This window comes from Lepus europaeus, chromosome X, assembly GCF_033115175.1.
Source record: "Lepus europaeus isolate LE1 chromosome X, mLepTim1.pri, whole genome shotgun sequence".
NCBI classification, from domain to species: Eukaryota; Metazoa; Chordata; class Mammalia; order Lagomorpha; family Leporidae; genus Lepus; species Lepus europaeus.
In genome coordinates this window covers 60,455,436-60,475,895 of record NC_084850.1, presented here as the reverse complement: position 1 = coordinate 60,475,895, position 20,460 = coordinate 60,455,436, and the positions used below count along the sequence as shown (strand labels likewise).

General features: G+C 45.6%; 1 pseudogene; it reads right to left on the bottom strand.

The window, feature by feature from the left end:
- Positions 1-17,924: 17,924 nt before the first annotated feature.
- On the bottom strand, positions 17,925-19,620 carry LOC133752622 (6-phosphogluconate dehydrogenase, decarboxylating-like; annotated as a pseudogene).
- Between the last annotated feature and the right edge of the window lie 840 nt (positions 19,621-20,460).

The following is a 20,460-nucleotide window of genomic DNA, read 5'->3' as shown; positions in this document are numbered from 1 at the left end:
AAGCACTTTTCTGAGGATTTTTGTTTCCTGTGCCGGGAGCGACTCCAAGCAGCCGGTCTGGCCGGCACAGAAGTTGGGCAACGCTCCTTCCGCAAGGAGTGATGCGCGGAGATGCGCTTGTCTCTGCGGCCCCTGCGGGAGACGCGTGCCGGTTCCCCCTCCTCACCTCTTCCCCAAAACCAAAACCTGCTCTGGGGCGGGCAGCTAGTGCCCAGCGGGAAACGCAGCAGGCCCCGGGAGTCAGTGGCCAGAAGGGTGGGTACTCTGGGGGCATGGGAGAATGGCAGACGGAAGATAGTGCCGCTGTGGAGAGAAATCGCGAATTCTGGCGTAGTCCGGTGGTCGGCGGAGCGGCCTCCAGGTTCCTGGCCTCTAGGTTATTGGCCTCTGAGCTCAGACTTTTGACGGTGCTGCGCCACAATGGGTTGTGTCGGAGTGGTCCAGCTAGCTGGGAGCAAGCCGCAATGCACAGCTCACAATGGGAGGGGCCTTTGAGGGTGCCCCTTACGTTTCTTTAAGGCCAGAGTAGTGGCCAACTGGATGTGCTGTTTTGTATCCCCTCTGTTCTCACACACTCTCAAGGTTTAGAGACCTAAAGGAATAAGGGAATCCCTAAGGTTTGCGCTGTTCCACGCAGGGAGACAAGGTGTGAGCTTACCCTAGCTTAGTCCGCTTCCAGATCCTTCGGCCCTAGGAAGTGCTAGGGGTGGTAGCTGTGGCCATTTCTTAGCTGGGTGAGCTTGAGCAAGTCACCTAAATTCTGGGCACCACCATTTTCACTTGTGAACACGCATCAGGGATGATTTTACTTGGAATGGAGTCATGTTTCAGAGCTGGAGATGGCAGCCCCTGCATCTCTTTAGGTTGCTCGCCCCACCTCCAGGCAGCACCAAGGTCCCCAAGAACAGGTGCTGTATAGTGGGAGTTTCTTTCTGAGAGGACAGGAGGAGAGGATGAGAGAAGGGAAGCCGCACATAGGGGAACAGGAGACCAAGGAAAGAACCAGAGGAAGTCAGGGTGGTCAGGGTGTACCCAGAGAAGCATGAGGGGCACAGGAAGACTTGGTTGGAAGCTCTGAGTTTGCCAGGATTTGCTGTGAGACCTCTGCCCAGTCTTCCAGGCCTTTGTTTCTCCTGCCTCCAAGGTTCCCTCTGTAGCCCTGTCTTGAGTGACGCTGATCCTAAGACCAGATTTTGCCGTACTAATGCAACTGCTGAAGTACAGTGACAAGTCCAGACGCTGGGGGGGGAGGGGGGGGACAGGGAGCCAGCATCAGAGCAGGAGTGAAAGGACAGGGGCAGCTGTAAGGCTTTCCTCTTACTTAGGCTGAGGCCTGAGCTAGATTTCTGAGGGCAGGAAGGTTGGGGGACTGTCCAAGAGGTGGAGGGCTTGGCACAGCCACACAGTAGATGAGAAGCCGGGGCTCCTGGCAACTTGGCTGATGGAATAGAACTCCTTTCAGCCCTCAGTTTCTTTTGCTTTTCAGTGTGGTCAGCAGCACTAATTATCCACCTGCTCCTGTGGCACCTGTGAGGAGGGACAGTCTGTGGGGCACATAAAGAGATTTATGCTCAAGAGCCATGAGATGGATAATGGTGAAAACTTTTAATCCAGGAGCTTTGTCTCTTTGACATGTTTCAAAGAATAGATGTCCATTACCCCAAATTATCTTACAGATGCAGATCACGGGTGTGCCTTGCTCCCTGGACCACCTTGACAGGGGAGCATCTCTGGGGTTCATTCCCCCCCACCTTTCCCTGTTGGCAATGGGGAGGCAAGGAGAAGGCCAGGTCAGGCAGGGGGTCACAGTCCTGCAGGAATGAAGAAGAGATGAGCACTCTGGGCAGCTTCTGTTGGCAGCTGCATGTGCACAAGACTGACCATAAACTTGGTCAGGAATGTCTAGTAGTCAGGGTGTTACAACTTGAACAGATCTTACTGAACACTGCAATGGCCCAGACTAGGAGGGTGCAGAGGGACAAGAGGATACCCAGCAGGAATGTCCCGTAGTCCTGCCTGAGATACAGAGAAGAGAGTAGACAGGCAGATGATGAATGTTGACAGTCCTGCATGTGTAAACAGTTTTGGAATTGAAAAGTCCAGTCGAAGCCAGGAACCTGGAGTAAGGAGTAAACAACCACCACCATTCCCACCTCACACACACACACACACACACACAATGCATGGAAGCTTTTCCAAAGCACTGACTTGCAGTCTAGTTGAGTTTCTCAGTTTCTAGATTGGGGTGACCCCTGTCCATTTGCAGGGGGGAAAAGGTAGATGGGCTTTTGAGGCATTCACATGCCTCTTGCTGTGTAGAGGAGCCAAAACTCAACTCTGAGAGTTTACTCATCAGCACTGGTTCCACAAATGAGGGAACTGAGCACCAGAGAAGGCAGGTGACTTGTAACAAGTCACAGTGGGAGTTTGTGACACAGCCAGGACTGGAAGCTGGGGCTCCTGTCTCTTTGCTTAGACCATTTCATCCATGTGATCAGAATGTTTCCAGGGTACGGAACATCTCCCCACATGAGTAAGAAATTACCTCAGGTTTTCCATGTACATGATTTCTATTAATTCAACAACTACTTCTTGAACATATACTTTGTGCTAATGGAGCTAGCATTTGTGGGGCAATAACAGAAGACTACGACACAGTCCTTATCATCCAACAGGTATTTGTGGGGCAATAATAGAACATAACACAGTCCTTATCGTCCGACAGCCAACTGAAGAAATAAATAGTGAAGATTTGAAACCATTATGTAAAAATAACAAGCAGTATGTGAGACATGCCAGAATTGGGGGAACAGTGTGTCCGAGGGAATACTCAAAGGGAATACACTGCAATGGTTTCTGTATGCTAGACGAGGTGTCTTCAAAGCAAAGTTGGAGAGGATTTGAATAGAGAAGTGCAGGACCACCATGCTGTTCAACTCCCTTCGCGTTGGCGGCTAGGTGGCCTGCGGAAAGGAGAATTCCAAGTAAGCTGGGCTGGTCAAGGCTCAGGAATTCGTATCGTTGAAGGCTACCCATGTGGTTGTGATACTCTGCTAGGTTTGATATTGACTGTGTAACGGATCATGCAGAATAGACTGAGAGAATACATCCCAACTCTTCTCTTCCCATCTCGTGCTCAGCTTTTCTGGAGGTGGGAAGGCATCGATAAGTCCCTACATTTTACTGAAGGGAAGGGTCCAGAGAGTTTCAGTGATGTGTTGAAGGTCACTCAGCAAGTAGTAGGCACTCTGCCCTTTTGCCAACCAGTAAAAACAGAAAAGATCACAAGATACCATTTCAAAGAAGGTTTTGCTTCATTTCCCCACAAGTCAAACCTACGTGGTTAGCCAGAGAGTCTATGGCCACAAAAAAGAGCACATCTCTGGAGCTGCCAGGTGTGTGGGGACAGAGCCCAGGGCAAGGTTCATTTTGGAAGCTTGGAGTTCTAACTTGGCTGTGTGACTCAGCCAAAGCCACTTCCCCTCTCTTTATGTCTGTTCCTCACCTATTAATAACAAAGCCCAACGCCATTGTTAGGATTAGCCACCAGTGATGAAAATGCACAGTGCAGATAGTGCTGATGTGATTCCTGGGAACAGAAGGGATCCACAGCCATCTGCCATTTGTTATGAGCAAAATACATGTTGGCTGCCCTCAGAGTAAGCATGTTCTTCCCAGGAGGAGAATGAGCTGGAGGCCTGCGAATGGGCCCTGATTTCTTCAGGGCCACTGACCCGTGCGGAAGCTCTGGAGTCTCTGGAAGACAGCACTCTGGTCTTAGGAGGAAAAAGAGAGAAAAGTCAGGTTATTTGGAGGGAAAGCAGCAAATATTCACCAGGAGGAAATTGTCTGAAAACTTTGGCAGAACTCAGAAATGGTTGGAATCAGGGCTTGGATTTTTCTTTTAATTGTGTTAAAATATACATAGCATAGCATTTACCATTTTAAACACTTTTAATGAGTCCATGGTTCCATGACACTGCTACCATCCATATCTTGAACCTTTTTCATCTTGAAAAATCAGAACTCTATATGTGCTCACTCAAAATTGATTCCCCATTTTCCCTTCTCCTGAGCCCCTGGGAAACACCATTCTACTGTCTGTCTCTACCAATTGGACTAGTGTCGGTAGCTCTTTTTCTTCATATGACTGGCTTCTTCATTTAACATAACATCCTCAAGGTTTGTTCATGTGGTAGTATGTATCAGAATCTCCTTCCTTTTTAAGGCTAAATGATAGTCCATTGTGTGTATACATACATCTTATAACATACATATACATATATATATATTTATTCATTCAATTATCCATTGATGGACACTTAGGTTGCTTCACCTTTTAGCTATTATGTTATAAACCTGGCTATACAAATATCCCTTTACCACCCCCACTTTCATTTTTTTTTTTTTTTTAGTATATACCTCAAGTGGACTTGCTGCAGTATTCGCAACTTCTATTTTTTTTTTTTTTGAGGAACTTCCATAATGTTTTCCACAGTGGTTGCATCATTTTATATTCCCACCAGAAGTGCACAAGGTTTCCAGTTTTCTCACATCTTTACCAACGCTTACTTTCTATTTTTCCTTTTTTTTAATGGTGGCCATACTAATGGGTATGAGATTGTCTTTCATTGTGGTTTTCATGTACATTTCCTTAAAGATTAGTGATGTTGAGCAGATTTTCATGTGCTTTTTGTCCATTTGTATTTATACTTTGAAGAAATGGCTACTCAAGTTATTCGCCCATTTATAAATAGGGTTTTTTTTTTTATTGTTGTTGAGTTTTAGTAGTTCTCTATATATTCTGGAGAGCAATTCATTATCAGATATGTGATTTGCAGATATTTTCTCCCATCCTGTAAGTTGCTGTTTCACTCTTTTGATAGTTTCCTTATCTGAAGACTCTGGGAGGGCTTGAATCTTGAATTAAAAAAATCTAGATTGAAAATCTGGCTATGTGATTTTGGGCAAGCTACCTAACCTTTTTGAGTTGGCCTTAGTTTTTTCATCTGAAAAATATTATGATGCTCATAATAGAACCTAGCTTATAATATTGTTGTTATATGGGTAAATGAGATCATACATGTAAAATCTTACCTCAGAGCCCAACCCAAGTTAAATGCTTAATACATGGTGTCCTTTGAAGTATTGGATTAGAATGATGTAATTGTAATGTGATATTAGTTATTTTGAAAAGTGTGAGTAGGACAACAATACTAAGTAACCACTCTTAACACAATATTACGTCATATTTAACACTTGTACAGCAAGATGTAGTTTACAAAGCATTTAAGCTTTTATAATTTGTTCAACAGGCTCTGCTGGGGACATACTGATGAGTAAGAAGCAGTACTGCTGAACTGAGTGGGAGAAATCAACAAGGAAAAGGGCAGTTTCTATAAGGCTGATGAGTGCTAAGAAGATGGAAGCATAGGGTTCCAGGGGTGGGGAGCTCAGAGGAAGAGCAGTTCAGACAGGGGACAGCTTCCCAGGTGCATAATATGGACACAGGATTCTGCAGGATTACAGGGTTATGGGGAGGGAAAGGGGCACTGGGAGGGAATGAATGTTGTAGGTAGAGCACGAGGTTACAACAAAGACTGGAAGTGAGAGAGGCTGGCTCATTGAGGAGTAGCTATTAGTTCATTATGGCTGAGGCCTAGACAGGCAGAGTGAACAGTGAGAGAGAGAGACAGAGAGAAAGGTCTTCCTTTTTGCCGTTGGTTCACCCTCCAATGGCCGCTGCGGCTGGCATGCTGCGGCTGGCGCACCACGCTGATCCGAAGCCAGGAGCCAGGTGCTTATCCTGGTCTCCCATGGGGTGCAGGGCCCAAGCACTTGGGCCATCCTCCACTGCACTCCCTGGCCACAGCAGAGAGCTGGCCTGGAAGAGGGGCAACCGGGACAGAATCTGGTGCCCCGACCGGGACTAGAACCCAATGTACCGGCGCCGCAAGGCGGAGGATTAGCTTAGTGAGCCGCAGCGCCGGTTCGAGGCCTAGAATTTAAGAGGGAAGAGTGGTGTGGAGTGAGCCAGCAAAGACAAGCAGGTGCCAGACTATGGAAGGGCCCTGTAGATCAGGGTGAGGAGTTAGGATTTTTATCCTGAGACGAATAGGGAAGTACTAAAGGTTTTTGGAAAGATGAGCAATGTGACTGGGTTTGTCTTCTAGAAAGATCTCTTTGGGGGACTGGCATTGTGGTGTAGTGGGTAAACCCACCGCCTGCAATATTTGCATCCCATATGGATGCCAGTTTGAGACCCGGCTGCTCTACTTCTAATCCAACTCCGTGCTAATGCACCTGGGAATGCAGAGGAAGATGGTTCAAGTCCTTGGCCCCAGAACCCACGTGGGAGACCCGCAAGAAGCCACTGGCTCCTGGGTTCGTCCAGCCCAACCCTGGCTGTTGTGGCCATTTAGGTAGTGAACCAGAAGATGGAAGATTCTCTCTCTCTCTCTCTCTCTCTCTCTCTCTCTCTCTCTCTAATTCTGCCTTTCTGCCTTTCAAATAAATAAATCTTTAAAAATAATATATAATAAAAATAAAGAAAGAAAGGTTTCTTTAGCTGCAACCTGGAGAGGGGAAGGAAGTGGATGCAGTTAAAGAATAATGAGGTGGTTGGGGCTGGCACTGTGGCGCAGTGGGTTGGCGCCCTGGTCTGAGGCGTCGGTGTCCCATGTGGGCGCTGGTTCGGGGCCCTGGCTGCTCTATTTCCGATCCGGCTCTCTGCTATTGCCTGGGAGGGGAGTGGAGGATGGCCCAGGTCCTTGGGCCCTTGTGCCCCCATGGGAGACCCAGGGGAGGCTCCTGGCTCCTGGCTTCGGATTGGCGCAGCTCTGGCCGTTGTGGCCGATTGGAGAGTGAACCATCGGATGGAGGACCCCACTCTTTCTCTGCCTCTCCTCTCTCTGTGTAGCTCTGACTTTCAAATGGATAGATAAATCTTAAAAAAAAAAAAGAATAATGAGGTGGGGCCAGCACTGTGGTGCAGCGGATTAAAGCCCCAGCCTGCAGCGCCAGCATCCCAAAATGGGTGCAGGTTCGAGTCCCGGCTGCTCCTCTTCAGATCCAGCTCTCTGCTATGGCCTGGGAAAGCAGTAGAAGATGGCCCAAGTCCTTGGACCCCTGCACTCATGTGGGAGATCCAGAAGAAGCACCCGGCTCCTGGCTTCAGATCAACCCAGCTCTGGCTGTTGCGGCCATCTGGGGAGTGAACCAGCGGATGGAAGACCTTTCTCTCTCTGCCTCTGCCTCAAATAAATAAATAAATAAATCTTTAAAAAAAAAGAATAGTGAGGCTATGAAGAAGCAGAGAGGGTTCAAGAGACATTTAGGATGACAGGGAACAGAGGTGTAGACTGAATGAGCTCTGAGCTCTGTTTGGGGCTAAGTAACTCAGGCATTAACATGATTTTTTCCTCTGAGGTGAGCAGTGAAGGTTCAAGAAACTCAATTGATCTGTACAAGGTCCCACGCCTGGAAGGAGTCCAATCAGGACTCTGGCTTTCTCTCTTGACATCTGCTGTTCACTTTGTGAGAAGTTGCTGTTAGACAAGTTTCTAGATCTTTGTGTGTAAATCCTCTTTAAAGAGCTCGAGTTTTGTTTCCCCACTGACTACTCTGCAGCATATAATCATTTCAGAAGGTACTTTTATCTGAGGGTTTAATTGTTCATAAATGTACTATGAATTTGAGTTCTTGAACTTCAGGTCATTGTTTTGCCTTCCTTTCCACTTAGTGTTTAATGAACAGGAAGCAAACCTTTCCATCACAGGGAGGCTCAAATAAATAGCCTAGGACTCAGAAAAAGTGGGCCCAAGTCTGAGCCTTGGCCACCAATTAGCTGTGCGGTGGAACTGGTTGCTTCCTTTTTACAAACTCCTATCTGAAAACACAGGGGAACAAAACAAACACGTACTGACTCAAATATAATAACCTTACACATGCCTTTTAGAATGAATGCTCCTTCAAACTGTGAATAACCACTCTTCAATATGTTCAGTGAGCTGGGTTTCTGACTTTCCCTGAAATTCTACTGCCTGCTCATCGGGAAGTATGTTCCTGCCCTGTAATTGTTGATCACAGTGTGATCAGACTCTTGTCAAGCAAGACACATGGGTATGTTGATTTTTACCCAAGACACTTGTACTGCTAAGATTTTGGTTTTTGCAAGGAGTAGGGGAGAATCACTGAGTTCTAACTGGTAGGGAGAGTAAAAATGAACAATGAAGTGAAATACAGTTTATGAAAAACCCACGTACTGTGCTCATCCTGAAGCACCAACAAGCTGATGGCTGAGTGTTTCTGTGAATGGAAAGGCACACATGATGGGTGATAATGCAAAACTTTTTTGTTTCAAACCCCACAAACTAGGTGAATGTGTGAGTGAGAAGGGACTTTTGGTGGTGCAGACTCACCCCTTACAATGGCCCATTAGGAAGGAGGGAGCTCCGACCTGCAACTCCACTCCCAGGGACTGGGCTCCAGGGCACAGAGCAATGGGGGCAGTGACCTTCTTGGGATATGGAAGTCAAGGTCAAATCCCAAGAGAGACTGGCATTCCTAAGGGTTCCCTCTTCCCTTATTTGGCTTCCATGAGCAGCAGGAAGTTCTAGGCATGAGGAACCTTGGACTCTTGACCCTGCTGGCAGGTAACAGCCCTTCTGCACGGGTGTTTCTCCTCTATGTGAGTACCCACAGCACAGCCTGGCAGTGGCACAGGGAACTACAAGGCCAGCAAGAGGCCAAGTCATCCCCTGACTGGTATATAGAAAGCAGAGGCAAAGTCTCACCAGAGGGGTGAAATCCCTTGTCCCCAGCATCACAATGAAACGACACCCGGCCACAAGAGCAGAAACCTCAGAGGCAACTGTGGAGAAAGTTCCAAGAAAGAAACGAGGAGGGGAGAGGTAGGCCCTTTGTAGACAGTCAATCCCTAGGCAGGTAGAAGAGAAGCCCTTTGATTCATCCACTAACCATTTAACAAACACCTGCCTTGAGCAGAGCTATGTGGCAAGCACCATGGGTGTTCAAGATTGAGGAAGGCCTGGACATTTGCCCTCAAAAGGCTGTGCTTACACAGAGGAGCTAAAGCATGGATACACTTACCACAGGTGTTGAGGACAGTCCGGGGGGGGGGGGGCAGCAGGTACAGAAAGGAAGACTGCTCAGAGGCAGGGAGCTTTGCAGAAGACTGTAAAGGGACCTTGGATTGGTCTTCCATGCTTGAGATTAAATGGACACTTCTTCTGGTTGAGTGGCCTTGGGTCCCTCCTGCTGTGTGCCCCTATCACAGTAGTTACTGAATACACACTCACTGAATGATTGGATGACTATGGTCTAGAGTGTTTGCCCCGCCATGTCAAGTGGACAGCCCAGCACTTCATGACCTGCAAAAACACATGTTGCTTTCCTACAAAAACTGTTTATGTGGGAGATTTGGATTTTGTGGAGGCAAAGGAGGTGCCCTATTAGCCACACCACAGGATTTCCATCCAATCCTCTAGGTTTGCCTTCTAACCACAACATTCCCTTTCTTCCCCTGCCCTAGAGCTCAAGCTGTTCTTACAGCCAAGGACCCTCTGAAGTCATGTGTGCATTTCATCCTGGGGTTACTGCCCAGCCCAGCCAGGGGATGCTGCTCATCTTTCAAAGCCCAGGATTTCCTCCTCTGGGAAAGCCTTTCCTGAGAAAATTCCCCCCCTCACTGTGACCCCTCCTGACTCTTGCCTGCACAGCTGAATGAGTCATGATATTGTAGGTAAAGTATGCTTGAGCCATTTGAGTCATCAAGGTGTTTCATGTGCCATTTTTTTCCTCCCAAATGGTCGGCAACCCCCTTGTTGACAGAGATGGTAGCATCTACTTCTCTATCCCTTGGAATGTCTCACAAAAGGCCCTGCAAGTAAGTATGCAGTAAAACTTGCTGATTGAGGGGAAGACCAGAACTCGTCTGATTCTTTTCAGGATTCTCAAGTCATAGATGTTGACTTTGTCTATGCCCAGTTCATCAACCTTCTGCCATCAAATTGCCCCCGAAACTGGAGAGACAAGAAGCAGTCCTGTCTTAAGATTAGATCAGACATCAGGAAATCTTGGGTGCAGTCCTGGCTTTGGCAAGTCAGTTACCAGCTTTTGATCTCAGTATTCTCAATTAAACCAACAGGGAGACTTTGGCTTCTGGCTAAGAGGGAGTAACAGGGTTTGCTATAACTACCCTGCTGCATTAAAAAATAAAATAAAATATAGAAAACGTGAAGCAAATGTTTTTCAAGACACTGGAAAGTGGGCAACAAAAATAATGATCTCTGAGAGATTGGAAACAAGCGAGATGAGTCTTATGGATGTCCTGACATATTTTTTAAAGATTTGTTTGAAAGTCAGAGAGAGAGAGAGAGAGAGAATCTTCCATCTGCTTCACTCCCCAAACATCCAGGGCCAGGGCAGGCAAAAGCCAGGAGGCAGGAACTCCATCCTGGTCTCCCTCATGGGTGCAGGGGCCCAAGTACTTGAGTCATCTTCCACTGCCTTCCCAGATGCATTAGCAGGGAGCTGGATTAGAAGTGGAGCCATCAGGACTTTAACCAGTGCTCATTGTGGGATGCCAGTGTTACCCCACTGCACCACAACACTACCCTTCCTGCCTGCCCCCTCAACACACAGCCCAACTTATTTGTAAACAGCTTTATTCAACTGTAACTCACCTACCACACAATTCACCCATTTAAATGTAATATTCACAGATGCATGAAAACAACACTAATTTTAGAACATTTTCATTACCTCAAAAGCAAATCCTGTGCCTTTCAGCCATTATTTCTCTATTCCTCGTTCCTCCCCCACCCCCAGCCCTAAGTACCACTCGTTTATTTTCTGTATCTATTATTGATTTCCCTATTCTGGATTTCTAAAATAAATGGAATAACTATGTGGTCTTGGTAACTGGCTTTTCTCACTGAGTAGTAACTTTTTAAGGGTTCATCCATGTTGCAGCATCCATCAGGATGTATTTCATTCCTTTTTATGGCCAAGCACCGTTGTGCTGTATAGATAGATCATATTTTATTTATCTGGTCATCACCTGATGGACATTTGGGTTGTTTTCACCTTTTGGTTATGATTAATAATGTTGCTAGAAACATTCGTGGACAATTTCATACAAGTTTTTGTGCAGATGTACATTTTGCTTACTCCTGAGTCTATACCTAGGAGGGACGTTGCTGGGTCATATAGGCATTGTATGTTTAAACTTTTCAGGAACTGCTTTCCCAAGTGGCAGCACCATTTAACATTTCCACTAACAATGTACAAGGGCTCTACTTTCTTCAATCTTGCCCATACTTGTTATTTGACTTTGTAATTATAATCATCCTAGTGTGTATAAAAGCGTATCTAATTATGGTTTTGATTTGTATCTGATGACATTAAGCAACATTCATGTGCTTACTATTTGTGTATCTTCCCTAAGGAAATGTCTATTCAGATCCTTTGATCATTTTTAATTTGGTTATTCACCTTTTGATTATTAAGTTCTGAGTTCTCTATGTAGTCTAGATACCACTCCACTGTCACAAAAATTACCTGCAAATATTTTATCCCCTTCTATGGGTTCCCTTTTTACTTTCGTGATGGTTTTCTTTGAAACACAAACGTTTTTAATTTTAATGAGCTCCAATTTATAATTTTTTTGCTCATCCTTTAGGTGTTGTAAACAATAACCCTTTGCCAAATCTGAGGTCATGAACATTTATACCTGTTTTCTAGTAAGAGTTCTATAGTTTTAGCTCTTGTATTTAGGCTTTTGATTCATCAGAGTAAATTTTTGTGTATGGTATGGGGTATAGTCCAACTTCATGAACCATGCACTATTCTTTTCTCATTGAATGGTCTTGGCACCTTTGTCAAAAATCACTTGGCCATAGACATATAGTTTTACCTCTGGACTCTCAATTCTGTTTCATTGATGTAGCTGTCTATCCTTATGCCAGTACCACACTGTCTTGATTATCATTGCTTTGTAGTAAAATTTGAAGTCAGGAAATGTGAGTCCTCCCACTTTGTCCTTCTTTTTCAAGATTGTTTTAGATATTCTGAGTCATTTGCAATTACATGTGAATTTTAGGATCAGCTTGCCAATTTCTAAAGAAAAGCTAGCTGATTTTGATTTGCATTTCTCTGGTGGCTAGTGATTGAAGCATCTTTTCATGTGTCTGTTGTCCACTTGTATTTCATCCTTTGAAAAATGCCTGTTCATATCCTTAGCCCATTTCTTTTTTTTTATTTTAAGGTATACAAATTTTCTATATTTCATATATACAGGTTTAGGAACATAGTGATACTTTCCACACTACCATCCCTCCCACCCACACTCCCACCTTTCCTACTCCTTCTTAATTCCCTCTTTTAATTTTTACAATGGTCTACTTTCAGTTTACTTTATACCCATAAGATTACCCCTACACTAAGTAAAGAGTTCAACAAATACTAAGGAGAAAAAAACACTGTTAATCAACAGTAGAGACAAAGGCAATAAACAATCATCAAATCTCAAAATGTCAATTTTACTCCTACATGTTATCTTTTTTGGTACCCTATTAGTTACCACAGATCAGGGAAAACATACGATATTTGTCTTTTTGGGACTGGCAGCCCATTTTTTTAACTGGATTGCTTGTTTTGTTGTTGCTGAGTTTATTGAGCATCTTATATATCTTAGGATATTAATCCTTTATCAGATGTATAGTTTGCAAATATTTTCTCCCATTATGTCAGTTGCCTCTTTGTTGAGTGTTTCCTTTGCTGTGCAAAAGCTTATTAGCTGGATGTAATCCCATTTGTTTCTTTTTGCCTTTATTGCCTGTACTTCTGGGGTCTTTTCCAAGAATTCTTTGCCTATGCCAATGTCTTGTAGTGTTTCCCCTACTTTTTCTCTAGTAATTTGATGGTTTCAGGTCTTAGATTTAGGTTCCTGATTGATTGTGAATTGATTTTTGTATAGGGTGTAAGGTAGGGGTCATGTTTGATACTTTGAAATGCAGAGATCCAATTTTCCCAACACCATGTGTTGAAGAGACTGTCTTTTCTCCAAGGAGTGATTTTAACTCAGTTGTCAAAGATTAGTTGATTGTAGATGTGTGGATTGATTCATGGATCTCTCTGTTTTGGGGGGGTGAACCAACAGAAGGAAGACCTTTCTCTCTGTCTCTCTCTCTCTCACTGTCTAACTCTGCCCGTCCAAAAAAAAAACTGTATAAGTGAAATACATTAAATTTGTTCCCTTTATATAAGTTTTACAAAGTAAAGGAAGAAAAGAAAAGTTAGGTAGAATTCTTATAGGAATTGAATTGTAATCATAGATCATTTTGGGACATGTTGCCATCTTAACAATATTAAGACTTCTGACTCATGAGCATGGTTTATGTTTCCATTATTTTGATCTTCTTTTATTTCTTTCAAGAGTGTCTTGTAGCTTTGCACTTCTTGAGTTCCATCCTGTTTTATTTATTTAGTTATTTATTTTTCTGACAGGCAGAGTTAGTGAGAGAAAGAGACAGAGAGAAAGGTCTTCCTTCCCTTTGGTTGTTGGTTCATCCCCCAAAAGGCTGCTACAGCCGGCGCACTGTGCCAATCCAAAGCCAGGAGCCAGGTGCCTCCTCCTGGTCTCCCATGCGGGTGCAGGGCCCAAGGACTTGGGCCATCCTCCACTGCCTTCCCGGGCCACAGCAGAGAGCTGGACTGAAAGAGGAGCAACCGGGACTAGAACCGGCGCCCACATGGGATGCCGGCGCCACAGGAGGAGGATTAGCCAAGTGAGCCACGGTGCCAGCTCTGTTTTATTATTTTTAAAAAAAGATTTTAAATTTATTTGAAAAGCAGAGAAAAAGAGAGAGAAAGACACAGAGATAAAGAGAGTTCTTGCATCCACTGCTTCACTGCCCAAATGCCTGCAAGAGCTGGGCCTGGGCCAGTCCCATGTGGATGGCAGGGACCTAAGCACTTGGACCATCACTTGCTGCCTCCCAGGCCATGCATTAGTTGAATGGTGGAACTGTAAGTGGAACCAAAAGTCAAACTGAAGCATTCTGATATGGAATGCAGGCATCCCAAGCAGGGTCCTCCTAAACATGGCAAAGAACACCTGCCCCTCTATTTGATGCTATTGTAAATGGAATTGTCTTTCATAGTCTCATATTTGGATTGTTCATTGCAAGTATATATACAATTGATTTTTGTATATTGATCTTGTATCCTGTAACTTTGACTTGTTTATTAGCTATCGTTTTTGTGGATTCCTTAGAATTTCCTACATACAATTTCTACATAGCACTGTGAGGTAATAGAATAGTCTATGAATAGAGATAATTTTAATTTCCCATCCAAATGGCTTTTATTTCTTTTTCTTTCCTGATTGCCCTCGATAGAACTCCAGTATGATGTTCACATGCTAATGTCAATGTCCTTGGTTGTTTACTTTTTGACAGGTAAAGTGGACAGTGAGAGAGAGAGAGAGAGAGAGAGAGAGAGAGAGAGAGAGAAAGGTCTTCCTTTTGGCCGTTGGTTCACCCTCCAATGGCCGCCGCGGCTGGCGCGCTGCGGCCGGCACACCACGCTGTTCCGAAGGCAGGAGCCAGGTGCTTCTCCTGGTCTCCCATGGGGTGCAGGGCCCAAGTACTTGGGCCATCCTCCACTGCCCTCCCGGGCCACAGCAGAGAGCTGGCCTGGAAGAGGGGCAACCGGGACAGAATCCGGTGCCCCCACCGGGATTAGAACCCGGTGTGCCGGCACTGCTAGGTGGAGGATTAGCCTGTTGAGCCACGGCACCGGCCTAATGTCCTTGTTTTATCCCTAATCTTAAGGGTAAAAGTATCCATTCTTTCACCATTAAATATGGGGTAGCTATGGATTGTTCATAGATACCCTTTTGCAAGTTGAGGAAGTTCCCTTCTATTCCTAATCTGTGGAGTGTTTTTATCATGAGAGGATGTTGGATTTTGTCAACTGTTTTTCTCTGCATCAATTGAGATGATCATGTGATTTTTGTTTTTTATTTGATTGCCATGGTATTTTATGTTATTTTCAGATGTTAAACTAACCTTATATTCTGGGAATAAGTCCCACTTTTCATGTACATCATTTTTTATGTTGTTGGATTATTTTCCAGTGATTTGCTTTGGATTTTTCCAACTATATTCATAAGAGACATTGATATGGGGCCGGCACCTTGGCTCACTTGATTAATCCTCCGCCTGCGGCTCCAGCATCCCATATGGGTGCAGGGTTCTAGTCCCGGTTGCTCCTCTTCCAGTCCAGCTCTCTGCTGTGGCTCCAGAGGGCAGTGGAGGATGGCCCAAGTGCTTGGACCCCTGCACCCACATGGGAGACCAGGAGAAGCACCTGGCTCCTGGCTTCGGATTAGCGCAGCGCTGGCCATAGCAGCCATTTGGGGAGTGAACCAACAGAAAGAAGACCTTTCTCTCTCTCTCTCTCTCTCTCTCTCTCTCTCTCTCTCTCTCTCTCACTGTCTATAACTCTACCTGTCAAATAAAAAAATTGACATTAGCATGTAGTTTTCTTGTACTGCCTTTGGTTTTGGTATCAGGGTAATACTGGATTCGTAGAATGAGTTGGTTGGGGCTAGCATTGTGGCACAGTGGGTTAACCAACCATTTTTTTTTTGACAGGCAGAGTGGACAGTGAGAGAGAGATAGAGAAAAAGGTCTTCTTTTTTTCCATTGGTTCACCCCCCAATGGCCACTGCTGCTGGCGCACCGTGCTGATCCGAAGCCAGGAGCCAGGTGCTTCTCCTGGTCTCCCAAGCAGGTGCAGGGCCCACACACTTGGGCCATCCTCCACTGCACTCCCGGGCCACAGCAGAGAGCTGGACTGGAAGAGGAGCAACCGGGACAGAATCCGGCACCCCAACCGGGACTAGAACCCGGGGTGCCGGCGCCGCAAGGCGGAAGATTAGCCTATTGAGCTGTGGCACCAGCCAACCCACCACCTTCGACACTGGTGTTCCGTATCAGAGTGCTGGTTCACATTTTAGCTACTCCACTTCCAATCTGGCTCCCTGAAAATGCAAGACAATGGAGGAAGGCCCAAGTACTTGGGCCCCCGCCCTGGATGTGGGAGACTTAGATGGAGTTCAGGGATCCTTGCCTTGGCCTCCCAGCCCTCTCCATTGAGGCCGTTTAGGGAATGAACCAGTGGATGGAAGATCTGTCTGTTTCTGTATCTCCCTCTCTCTCTCTCTCTCACTCTGCCTTTCAAGTAATTAAATAAATCTTTTTTTTTTTAAAGTGAGTTGCCTTTAGGTCAATTAATATTTTTTTCCTACTTGGGTGATTTCAATTTTTATTAGCATACAATTGCTCATGTTATTGCTGTGCAGTTGGTAGTAATGTTCCCATTCTCTCTCTCTCTTTTTTTTAATTTTTTTTTTATTTTTGACAGGCAGAGTGGACAGTGAGAGAGAGAGAGACAGAGAGAAAGGTCTTCCTTTTGCCGTTGGTTCACCCTCCAATGGCCGCTGCGGCCGGCGCACCACGCTGATCCGAAGGCAGGAGCCAGGTGCTTCTCCTGGTCTCCCATGGGGTGCAGGACCCAAGCGCTTGGGCCATCCTCCACTGCACTCCTGGGCCATAGCAGAGAGCTGGTCTGGAAGAGGGGCAACTGGGATAGAATCCAGCGCCCTGACCGGGACTAGAGCCCAGTGTGCCGGTGCCGCTAAGCGGAGGATTAGCCTGTTGAGCCACGGCACCGGCCCTCTCTCTCTCCTTCTCTCTCTCTCTCTCTCTTTTAGTAAAGTAACTGTTATTCAATGGAGGGAAAAAGGAATCATCTGCATGATATAAAGGTTCCAGTTTGATCAAATCCCCTGGACCCCTTTCTCTTCTATATTCTTTTTTTAAATTTTTAATTAATTAATTTATTTTTTTGACAGGCAGAGTGGACAGTGAGAGAGAGAGAGACAGAGAGAAAGGTCTTCCTTTTTCTGTTGGTCCACCCCCCAATGGCCGCTGCGGCCGGTGCACCACGCTGATCCGAAGCCAGGAGCCAGGTGCCTCTCCTGGTCTCCGATGCAGGTGCAGGGCCCTAGCACTTGGGCACTCCCGGGCCACAGCAGAGAGCTGGACAGGAAGAGGAGCGACTGGGACAGAATCCGGCACCCCAACCAGTACTATAACCCGGTGTGCCGGCGCCACAGGTGGAGGATTAGCCTATTCAGCCGCAGCTCTGGCCCTCTTCTATATTCTTTTTTTTTTTTTTTTGACAGGCAGAGTGGACAGTGAGAGAGAGACAGAGAGAAAGGTCTTCCTTTGCCGTTGGTTCACCCTCCAATGGCCGCCGTGGCTGGTGCGCTGCGGCCGGCACACCGTGCTGATCCGATGGCAGGAGCCAGGTGCTTCTCCTGGTCTCCCATGGGGTGCAGAGCCCAAGGACTTGGGCCATCCTCCACTGCACTCCCTGGCCACAGCAGAGAGCTGGCCTGGAAAAGGGGCAACCAGGACAGGATCGGCGCCCCGACCGGGACTAGAACCCGGTGTGCCAGCGCCACAAGGCGGAGGATTAGCCTAGTGAGCTGCGGCGCTGGCCCTCTTCTATATTCTAAGAGTTGCTGTCTGTCAGGCAAATTCTGACTGCCTTACTGGTCAACAGGGCAGAGGTGGCAACAAACTGTTTCATGGAGTTGGTTGGCTGTCACATACAGGATCAGTTCCTGGGCTGTCTCAAGAGGCAAGAACAGAGGGCATGATTGCTTTCAAAGAACTATTTTACACACTCTGACTTTTTCAGGAGTCTCTTACAACACTTTATTTTAAAAGATCACAGCAGAAAACAGCAAAGGACCTTGAAGGTGTGTTGTGCAGCATATGGAATATCCTGGTCTATAAAATTGTGAGGATATCAGAATAGTCTGATTAGGCATTATCTGAAGAGGATGACATACTACCATCATGGCCTGTCCACTTAGTGTGGATATACTGTCCTCATTTGGCTAAGATGTCATAAGTGTGAACTGCAAAGTAACCCTGCTGAGCCTGTATGCGGTTGGCTAGCAGCATGATATGCCTGTATCCATCAAAGGAGGAGATGGCCGTGGTGAAACAGAGCATGAGAATGCCTGCCCAGACACCGTGCTCACTGCCTGCTGCCAGAAGTCCTGGCAGTCTTCAACAGCTGACTCTTAAAGAATCTAGTAGTAGATTATAAAATTTTGGGTTTCAATCAAATGCATCTTTTCTCTCCCAGGAATATACTTTTGTTTTACAGATTTATTATTTGAAGGGCAGTGTGACAGAGAGATAGAGACCATCCATCATCCGGTTCCCTCCCCAAATTCCTGCAACAGCTAGGAATAGTCCAGGTTGTAGCCAGGAGCCAGGAACTCCATCTGGGTCTCCCATGTGGGTTGTAGGAATCTAAGTACTGGGGCCATCATCTGCTGTATCTCAGCCACATTAGCAGGAAGATGGATCAGAAGCATGGCGCCCTGACATGGGATGCAGGAGTGACCGCTTCACCCTCTGCACCACAGCACCCTCCCTGGGCAATACACTTGTGGCGATGCACCTCCACATCAGGGCAATGCCAGCATAATTTAGGGCCCAGAAAAATTCAGTGGCTACCCATCTTAACAGCATAAAGCCTAGAACATAAGAGATGATCATTGAAGCACAGAGGGCCTTTTGAATGTCCTCCAGGAGCAATTCCTTATCATCTTCAAACTGTTTCTTTGGGGAGGACCTTTCAGTTCTTTCTAGCTTCAATTGTTCCATTTTTCAGAGATGATAAACATCCAACAAAGACAGCCTCTGATGAGACTGACCAGAATGCTGTACTCCGGGACTGAGATGGCAGTCCACTTCCTGGTGCCCTTCTGCCTGTACTGATCTTTGGCAGCAGCTGTTCTCCATCGTGTCTTGGAACTTGAGAATATTGGCTGTGATTTCAATCAAGAACGAGATGAGCTCTTTTTTTTATCCTATTCCTCAAATACCTGTGCCATCTCATCATGCTCTGGGCCCAGAACATCTTTCATCAAGTGATACACCTCACAAATTAGCTGCATATCACTGTAGTCTATCTAATTGTGCACCCTCCTCTGTCACACAGTCACAGCAGGATTCTCTTGTTCCTACTTTTCTGTAATAATGCCTTGGAGGACGATCTTGATGTGGGGTCAAGTTTCTTTGTTCCCTCTTGGCATGAGTGATGGACCATACCAGACCCTTTCCTCCCCATTTCCCACAAACAAGATTCTCTTGGTCTTGACTTTGTCTTGTAATATCCCTATATTCATAATTTCCTCCCTGAATGATGTCACTGTTATCCAACAATAGTGCCAGTTTTTCAACGCAATCGGCAAAGCTTGACCTGCCTCCATGGGAAGGATGATATGCCAAGGCTTCTTCAGCTTGGAAACCATCTCCTTCAAGGACTAAGCACCAACCACTTTGGTTTCCTTTGCCTCACTGGCCAAGAAATCATCCACTTTAAAGACTATGAAATGTACACAACACAAAGCCTTCACAGGTGCAGAATTAAGTTCTGGCCCTTGACAGGCAGTTCAATCAGTACAATGTCAGCTTAGGCTATGGTGGGGGCAGCAAACATAGCAGAATTGAAGGGCAGGGAAGCATGGAGAGTTTACAGCTTGTGGGCAAGGTAGGCAGAGTCCAACCCTGCGGGCCTCTGCAGCTGCTCACCACTTGGTACCTCTTTCATTTCTGCTTCTCTCTCCTTTCGTCTTTTCTTGGTCAATAAAGATAAAGGTTTGAGAATTTTGCTAGTCTGTAATAGCAACGTAGCTTTTGTTTTCACCGATTTTCTCTATTGTTTTTCTATTATCTATTCCTTTAGTTTCTATTCTAATCTTTATTATTTCCTTCCTTTGACTTGCTTTAGGTAAATAAAATTGAGTAAAATGTTTCCTTTTATTGTTTATTTTGGCCCATCTTACCTTCTTTGAAAGCTATCACATTCCATCATTGTGTAAGCCAATTTTAAATCACTTTATTGCTGTTCATTTTAAATCATGAAGTTGGAACAATTTCTTAAAAGAGAGAGAGCTGTCTAGCCTCTGGAACCTTGCTAACAAATATGTGGTCCATGTATCAACAGCATAAGCAACACCTGGAAGTGTTGTAGAAATGCAAAATCTTGGGCCCTTGTGGACCTAGTGACCTAGTGAGACATTTTAACAGTGTCTACAGATAATTCCTATAGACTTTAAACTTTAAAATGTACACTTCTCTAACAAGCACTGTTATCAAAGGAAACTAAAGTGATGATCCAGGTATGCTTAGAGTCTCATGTAATGTTGAAGAGCCTGGGTGCACACTTTGGTTTAGAGGGCAATATGGAAAGAAGCTGAGCCTCATCTAAGGCAGGACCAGGCTTCATTCACTGGCTTGGGACTTGTAGGGAAACTGAACAGAACGCCAAGAGTTGGAC